Source organism: Metopolophium dirhodum, chromosome 4, assembly GCF_019925205.1.
Source record: "Metopolophium dirhodum isolate CAU chromosome 4, ASM1992520v1, whole genome shotgun sequence".
NCBI lineage: Eukaryota > Metazoa > Arthropoda > Insecta > Hemiptera > Aphididae > Metopolophium > Metopolophium dirhodum.
Window position 1 is genome coordinate 7,638,701 of NC_083563.1, and position 8,200 is coordinate 7,646,900.

The following is an 8,200-nucleotide window of genomic DNA, read 5'->3' on the forward strand; positions in this document are numbered from 1 at the left end:
TGTTCATCGAACTCGACCCAACGTTAATAAACCCTTCATAAACAGAGACAATTATTATGCAATAGCCACACCACATAACTATACATAAGTAACAACGAGTGGACAAACAACGTAAAAAAATGTATACAAACGTATACTGTACACATATTTACATAATAACTTTATTATAATGTAATATGTTAACGTCGATGTCATAAGTTCAGAAATTATTGAAAAATGAAAATGGCCAGTCAAACATAATATGCTGCAGTCAGCACATAATATTATCATGGATACAATTTAATTAAAAATCGCCTTATCTCTATTTTAATTGCAATTATTTCATTATTATTTCATTCATCCGGAAAATAGTAATAATATCATGATAGAATCACATTTTAACCCCGTAAGTGTACAGACTCTATTTTTAAGCATCTCCACTGCACCATTCTGAACCACTTTTATCATTAAAAATATAATCATAATCTCCGTACATCTAATATTATTCATCTTCAATTTAATTATTTTTATTCAACTATACGGTAATGTCATTAGTCTTGACACCAAAGTGCCCTTAATATTTTTTTTTTTTTTTTTGTTTATCGTAAATACGAACGTTTCATTAGTATATAATTAATATTTTGTTTTCTATTGTTTTTGTTTTTTATCATTATAATTATCATTATTAACAAAAATAAAAATAAGTTCTTTACCTAAAAGGTTTTATACATGATAAAATATTATAAAATATTCAATTATTTTAAGTATACTATTTTCATGCCTAAAATAGTATAAAATACTAAATTACAAGTGTGACTATCACCTCTCACGTGGTACCATTATAATATTATTATACAAGTATACAACTGTCATTAAATAAATCAAAACAGATTTAATTAAAACGATCATACACCAGTTTTTTTTTAGTATTTTGATACTATATATTTGGAAATTATAAGATTAAACTTAAAAAAAAAACACGGAATATGCAAAAGTTTGAACGACTTGAATAATTGTTTTGGAAGTAAAAATAATAATTTAAGTTTCCGTATGTTTTTTTTTTTTTAAATTTCTATAGTTGTAGATACATTTGCATTTTAGATAGGAAAATCGTATATATATTTACAGATATTTAGTACCGACTGGTTAAACAAAAATTTTTTTATTTATCGTAAATATAAGACAAAAAAATAAGAAACATAATATTAACAAAGTACAAACAAAGCACTCGTGTTTACAGTCTTTTCAACGCATCAGTAAGTTATGTCTGGTTTATGTAGATTTTATTTTTAAAAGAACACTAATAACGCTAAGGAGTGTGGAGAATATTCTTAGAGTTTTTAAAACGTGAAATGTACGAAATAGGTATTCTATAATACTGTCTAAAATTCTCCGTTGAAATATTATAATATTAAATATTAAAATAAGAGACATATACACGTACAAATGTATATTACAACTTAATTTTTTTTATTTTATACATTTTGTGAGGTATTTAAGTAGCTACAAGGTTCAACTGTATAAATACCTATTTGAAATACTTATTGTAATTTTATATGGTATAGGTAATAGGTAGGTCTTAAGTGATATTTTTAATCGGAATTTTTAACTATCGATAAACCTAAAATAATTTAACTTGACTAAGAATCAAAAATACAAAATACTAAAAATGGAACTTACATGCTTAATTATATGGGCGTTTTTCTTTAAGTTTTAACTCAGTTTATAAAATATTTAATGATCGTATAAAATATTCATAACAAAACAAAAAACAAACAAATGTTACCCAGACTAATTTCGGTGTTGAAGAGGTCCCTTGGTCAAGACGGTCAAGCAATTGCTTTTTTAATTATATTTTTTGATTTAAGTATTTAAATACCATTTCGAAATACATTTCAAAAGTATGTATCTTCAACAAGTATACACGTGTACGGCTGAATTCGTTATGTTTCTTTTGTTCATCGTTTAACAGTTCATAGAATACATTATGTATGTATCTTAAAATAGTGTATAATCAAAGTAACTCGAACGCTTCGAACAGTATATTATTATATTATATTTATGACTTTTTAGCATTTTAATTTTATTATGAATACACACATTTTCAAGAGCCGTCCATTATAATTGCTAATTATATGATACATAAGAAGTTTCTTGGAATATGTGAATAAATTACTTCGCTAGTCGCTACCAAAGACATTGACATGAATGCATTGATGAAATGAGTAGGTACCCTTTTTATGGTGTAAATGTTGTAAAATGTAATTAATTTTAACGAGTTTCACAATGGCACGTGTATCTGACCATCCTCTTGTATAATATTATTTAATTTAATTGTTTAGAACGTATAGGAAATAGATATTTTAGTAAATTAAGGGTACATTGATTAAAACAAAACAATACAATAGATGCGAGATTAAATTGTTCGTGTATATTGTAAAATGTTGCTCTTGCGCTTGGACAGGAATAAGGAAAGACTTTTTTCTTCTCTCCAGCAATGTACCTATTGTATTTCAATATTTATTTACTATATTATATAAAAATATGTAATATTGTATTTCCACGAACTAAGTGTCATAAAACAAATTTAATAAATACAAAGGTAAACACCGTAACAAGCTTAGATCATATTATACTATGGATGGAGCCACACCGTATTAAATCAATACAAAAATATATCAGCGAAGAGTCACCGTATTAGGTGTTCGATATGCGCATGCAAGACGTAACTTCTCGCATATTTATCCACAGATAATTTGCTATCAAATCACCATATTATGTTTTGAATATAATTATTTTTTTTATATATTGATCATTAAGCTCGGCGACTATGGCCATTAGCTGTTTGTTTGTTTGAAGGGGAGGGTAATGTAAGTGGGCAAACACGTGTGTTTGGTTTTTGGCAGAATTTCGAATCGGGCACCCGTAGGTTTCTGTTATGCCCGGTCGTAGGATGGCATACAGTTGCCTGCCCAGAAAGAAAACCCGCCCGTGATCGAGAATCGAACCGGTGAAGGTACGCGCCGGAACCGACGCTGTAGTCCGCTCGGCCACTCCATCCCCCGGATATAAATATATAATAATAATATATTGAAAAAATAGAATAATACTATACTGTTCTGTGATACTATATTATACTATATTATATTCTCCTTATACCTACTTCAATAGTATAATAATTTATTACTATAATAATATAATTAACCATGAACTAAAATTTAGAATAATTTTGTGTTAGTAACCTACGGATAATTATGATAGGAGTTGCATCACGCATGCGCACTTCAATCACCTAATTTGGAGATCCATCGTTATTATCGGCCACAAAATAATACGCTGTGGTTACATCCATAGTCTGTAATCTAAGGTCACAAGTAAATATTCTAAATTATTATTTGAGAAAAAAATGTTGAAAAGTGATATCTTTATCATAAGAATTCAATGTTCTTACTTCTTGATCTATTCTCAATTACATATTATTATTTTAACATTATTTGTTAAGTATTATTCGTATACTGCTTCAGGTACAGATTCAATCACTATAACACAATTAAATATCATCTTACTATTGTACATTTTTAATATACTACCCAGTTGACTGATTTCTTTGCGTCATTTCCAGCTATTAATAACAATTATTTTTACCTATAGCCTTATGCATTTCTCATACTATGGCATTTATCATTTTAAGTATTTTTTTATTTTTCAAGTTCGCGTTTGGGGTTTAATAAAATTCGTCTATATGCGTTTCGTTGACCGTTGTTCACATATTATTGTTGTAGATATACAACACACGACGTTGGGATGTTTATCCGTCGTCCAATAAATGATATTATTACTGTTATGACGGGAAAAAATAATACAGATACAAAATATATAATAAACAATATACCTACATAGTATACGTGTAATAGTAATATTCTCGGAAGCATATAATATAATAACGACTGGTGTTTTATTCGATCGGCCAATCGCGGTTAATCGGTACCTACCTACCTACCTATATAGGGTATACCTTCATTATATTGTTATAACATACCTATATATAAGGTGATCGTATATTATTATTTATTATTATTATTATTATTATTATTATTATTATTATTATTATTATAACGTAATGTAAATTGTCCGATCAGCCCGCGCGGTGTTTCCTGGAGTGTACCGCTTTTAGTACCTATACCTTACCCTCGAGGTTTCACGTGTATAATATGTGCAATATTATGCTATACGCCTATGGGTAATGTATTGAAGTTTTCGACAATATTCATTGGACGGAAACCTGTGGACGTTTTCTACACGACGCGATAACATTAAGTTATAACTTATAAGCTACTATACAGGGTCAAAATTATTCTGAGTGTATATTATAACCCTGGCCAACAAATTATTTTACACATTGCTGGCTGCTTTTTCGACGTTAAATATTTATATATATACTATCTAACGTGCTATTGTCTTCGTTGTCTAGAATATTAATTAAAACGCAGTTTAAACTTAATTTAAAGGGGTTATCGAATCGTGTTGTACATAATAATATATTATTATAGTTTGGAGGAGTAATAAAAATCAAACCGTATATCTGCGTAGTATACATGGTACTTGATATTCAATTAGAATAGTATTATTATAATATTATGCAACTACCCGTTGTTGTGTACGTATGTGCTTGGATAATGCGTAAAACTAATAATTAAAAACACTTGCACAATAATACTACTGACAGTGATTCATCATTTTTTAGTTACCTATTTAACTTAGTGTACAAAGTTTACAGGTCCATGATAATTTTGGTTAGAAAGATATGGGTGCAATGATTATTTTTAAAATTAAAACTATTAGATTCAATATTTCATATATTAACAACTCAGAAACTAACATTAGAATTAGAATTTAGGTGTACCAACATTTTCAAAAAAAATCATCTGCTCAACCGTTAATAAAACCAGTAAAAAAAGTTGGTTCTAATTTGAGAGAGATAAAAGAAGTCCGATCACCACAAAACACTCCTTAAATTTTATAAAAAAAAAAATTAAATACCTATTTGAAAATAGTACTATGGTCCTTATACGTATACTTGAAAATTTGAAACAGCAGAATTTGAATATTAATTAATTATTTTAAAAAAAGAGGAGTGAAACACAATATTCTCGGTGAAACAACCTGTATACATTGGTAACAATATGATATCATATTTTTCACACACCTGACATTATTTTTCATACCACATACACACAAGTACGACAACAACGGTCTACATTCTATACTTTACTCTTTCAAATATACGCAGTGAACAAAAATGTAATATTACTATAATAACGGCCCTGATTAAAATATACAACTCCAATGTTTAACCTGAATAATTATTATCGTAAATTTAACAGATTTAAAATATCATATAGCTTTTAAATTGAAACTAGTAATATTATATAATGTATAGCCAGTAGTTTTAATTATAATAGTACATCTTGTATAATACCACATGGCGTCAAAATGAATCAATAAAAAAATGAATTATACACCAACCAAAATGTACCAGTATGGGGTCACCGGTTTCTGTTATTATTATTGATGTAATGAGATTTTATTTCTCATTGAATCTCCCCTTTGTTGAATTTGTATACGAAAAATAAATTATACTTTAGTACCAACTACCAGGTAATCAGTATGCACGTGGTGCAGGGTGAACTTCAATTTTACCATTCTGTAAAAACTGCTGGGCTTATAGCAATGAGAATATTTTGAAAAGGAAATTCGATTTTATCCCGAAATATTTATTGGAATGTTAACGATACACTTGGATTCTTATCTAAAATATTACACAACGGTACAAAAACGTATTATCCTCGTTAACAAAATAATGACAACAATAATATTTTACTGTGTAAATATAAAGATCCTCATTTGAAACTTAAGTATTTGAACACACGTGTTCAAAACTACCCAACAGTAAATACATTAAATTTAAAATACGACGGTTCATTAATCAACGCACGAAACTATGGAACATAAATTATGGTTCTTTTTATTAAATCACCATTTTTTTTATGTTTAATATATACGTGCCCTAACTAGGCTATATAATCCATCTTGAATTCAATTTTTTTTAATTCCTAACGGTGAGACGAATGTCCGTCCATTGGTTTTAGAATGATGTGTGTTTTAAAGATTCTGAGCAGAGCGATAAATGTACGTATCATAATTATCATAGGTACATATCATAATTTACTAACTATTATTGGTTTTACAATGATGTATTTTTTTTTATTTATTAATTATTCATTATTGTTTATTTTTTGTGACTGCGGACACTTTTTATATAGTAGAAGAAAATGTTTCGATCTTTAACTTAGAATGACGTGGTTTGGCGATTTGGATCTATATACCCTGTTCAAAAAACCGGTTTTGCTACGTAAACCTGGTGGCTTCTTATTTTGCTTATTTTGCTCTTATCTTACTTCGTGCTGGGGTCAAAAGTAAAAATTCCCTGTAATTTTAAAAATAATTGAGTAGAAAAAATCGGTTTTATGTCAAAATTAGTTCAACCTACATTAATATTACTAATATATAAATAAATAGCTAAAATCAATTTGAAAAGTATATTTTTTAATGAAATATCCTTAAAAATAGATGCTGAGAGATCGTCAAGATGATCTCCGCTCACAATAGTTTTCCATCGTACTTGTACATAATTTATGAATGCATTCAAATAATTTAACACATCCAGTAGAGTGACCTACTCTATATATCGTATGACGAGGTACACTAAAAAGCAGAGAGACTTCCTTGATTTTTATGTACACATTTTAGTATTTTTACTTATTTAAATATATACCTACACAATGATAAAGGTGACAGCTGCGACAGGTGTATTAAATATTCCATACTAAAAATTATGATTTATACTTGTATTAAAAGATTTAAGAGCGCCCAAGTAAAATTTAGAATGGAGTTAACAATTTAAATGCTATTTGAATGGCAAAGCCGTACACTATAATATCCACTAAAAAAATAACGAGGAAAATAATACAGTCAAACCACGATATTTTACGGACAAACAAACCAGAGTGGCTATTAAATAAAATTGCAGATACAAAATATTCATATTTTAATTTTGTGATCAATAGTACATTTTTTACTACTCAAGTAGAAGAGAAAAAAAAATATTTGTGTTTTTACTTTAATACTATGTATTACAATGAATTTTTAAAAATAATAGGATCAATAACATACAGTCATTCAATAATTTTGGTAATTTGGTTGTTTTTAAAAAAACCCATATAGTATATTACCTATAACAAATTAAAAATGCGCATAAATCGCTTAAATACTTAAATATCGTAAAATATTGACGTGGAAGCATAAATAACGTTCTTATCTCTAAGTTTGACAATAGATAAATTCACTCTAATATTAAAACTAATAAGTACCTAGCATTGCTAGTAATACCACAAAATTGGTTCTGCTGAATGAAAATTTCCTAAGTTTTATTTATTACGTGATCATAATTAATCGATTAATTAAATTGTAAATTATTTCCCTATAATCATCATTTTGTTTACTTAAAGTAGACTAAATTGAAATACTCAGAATTAAATGGCCCAGTGGCTAATATTATTCCATTATAATTTCAATATAATTGGAATTATTCGCAAATAACATATTTACGTGGCTTTTATTGTAATTATATTAACTGTTTATGTAAATATTTTGAAAATGATTAATTGTATATGGCCAAAACAAAAAATCAAATGATGTTAAACCCTTCGTACTTTATTAGACATCGTGACAAGATTTAAAATGTATTATTTGTAAAATAAAGCAATATAGAATCCTGTATTCCAATAACGTCGAGTACCACGGGAATAACAAAGATAGCCGATGATTTGTCAACCGGTGTTTGATTAAGTCTTAGAACAAGATGTCTATAACAGATATACGGTAAGTTTCACAGGTCACCAACACCAACGGATATAAATAGTCAGCTTAGAATAAGTTTAGGTACCTAACACAGGTCACGTCCGTTACTGTTCTGCTCAGGCGTGCATCGGACATTAAACGAGGGGTTCAATAAGGTACCTAGTAAAATACTAAATACGCATAATATATACTAACTTAGCCGAGAAGTTTTGAAAAAAGCGTAGGTAAACAGTCAATAAGGGGGTTACTCGAGAGGAAAAGTCCCCCCAAAATTTTTAAGTACAGGCCTCAGCCCCCAGGC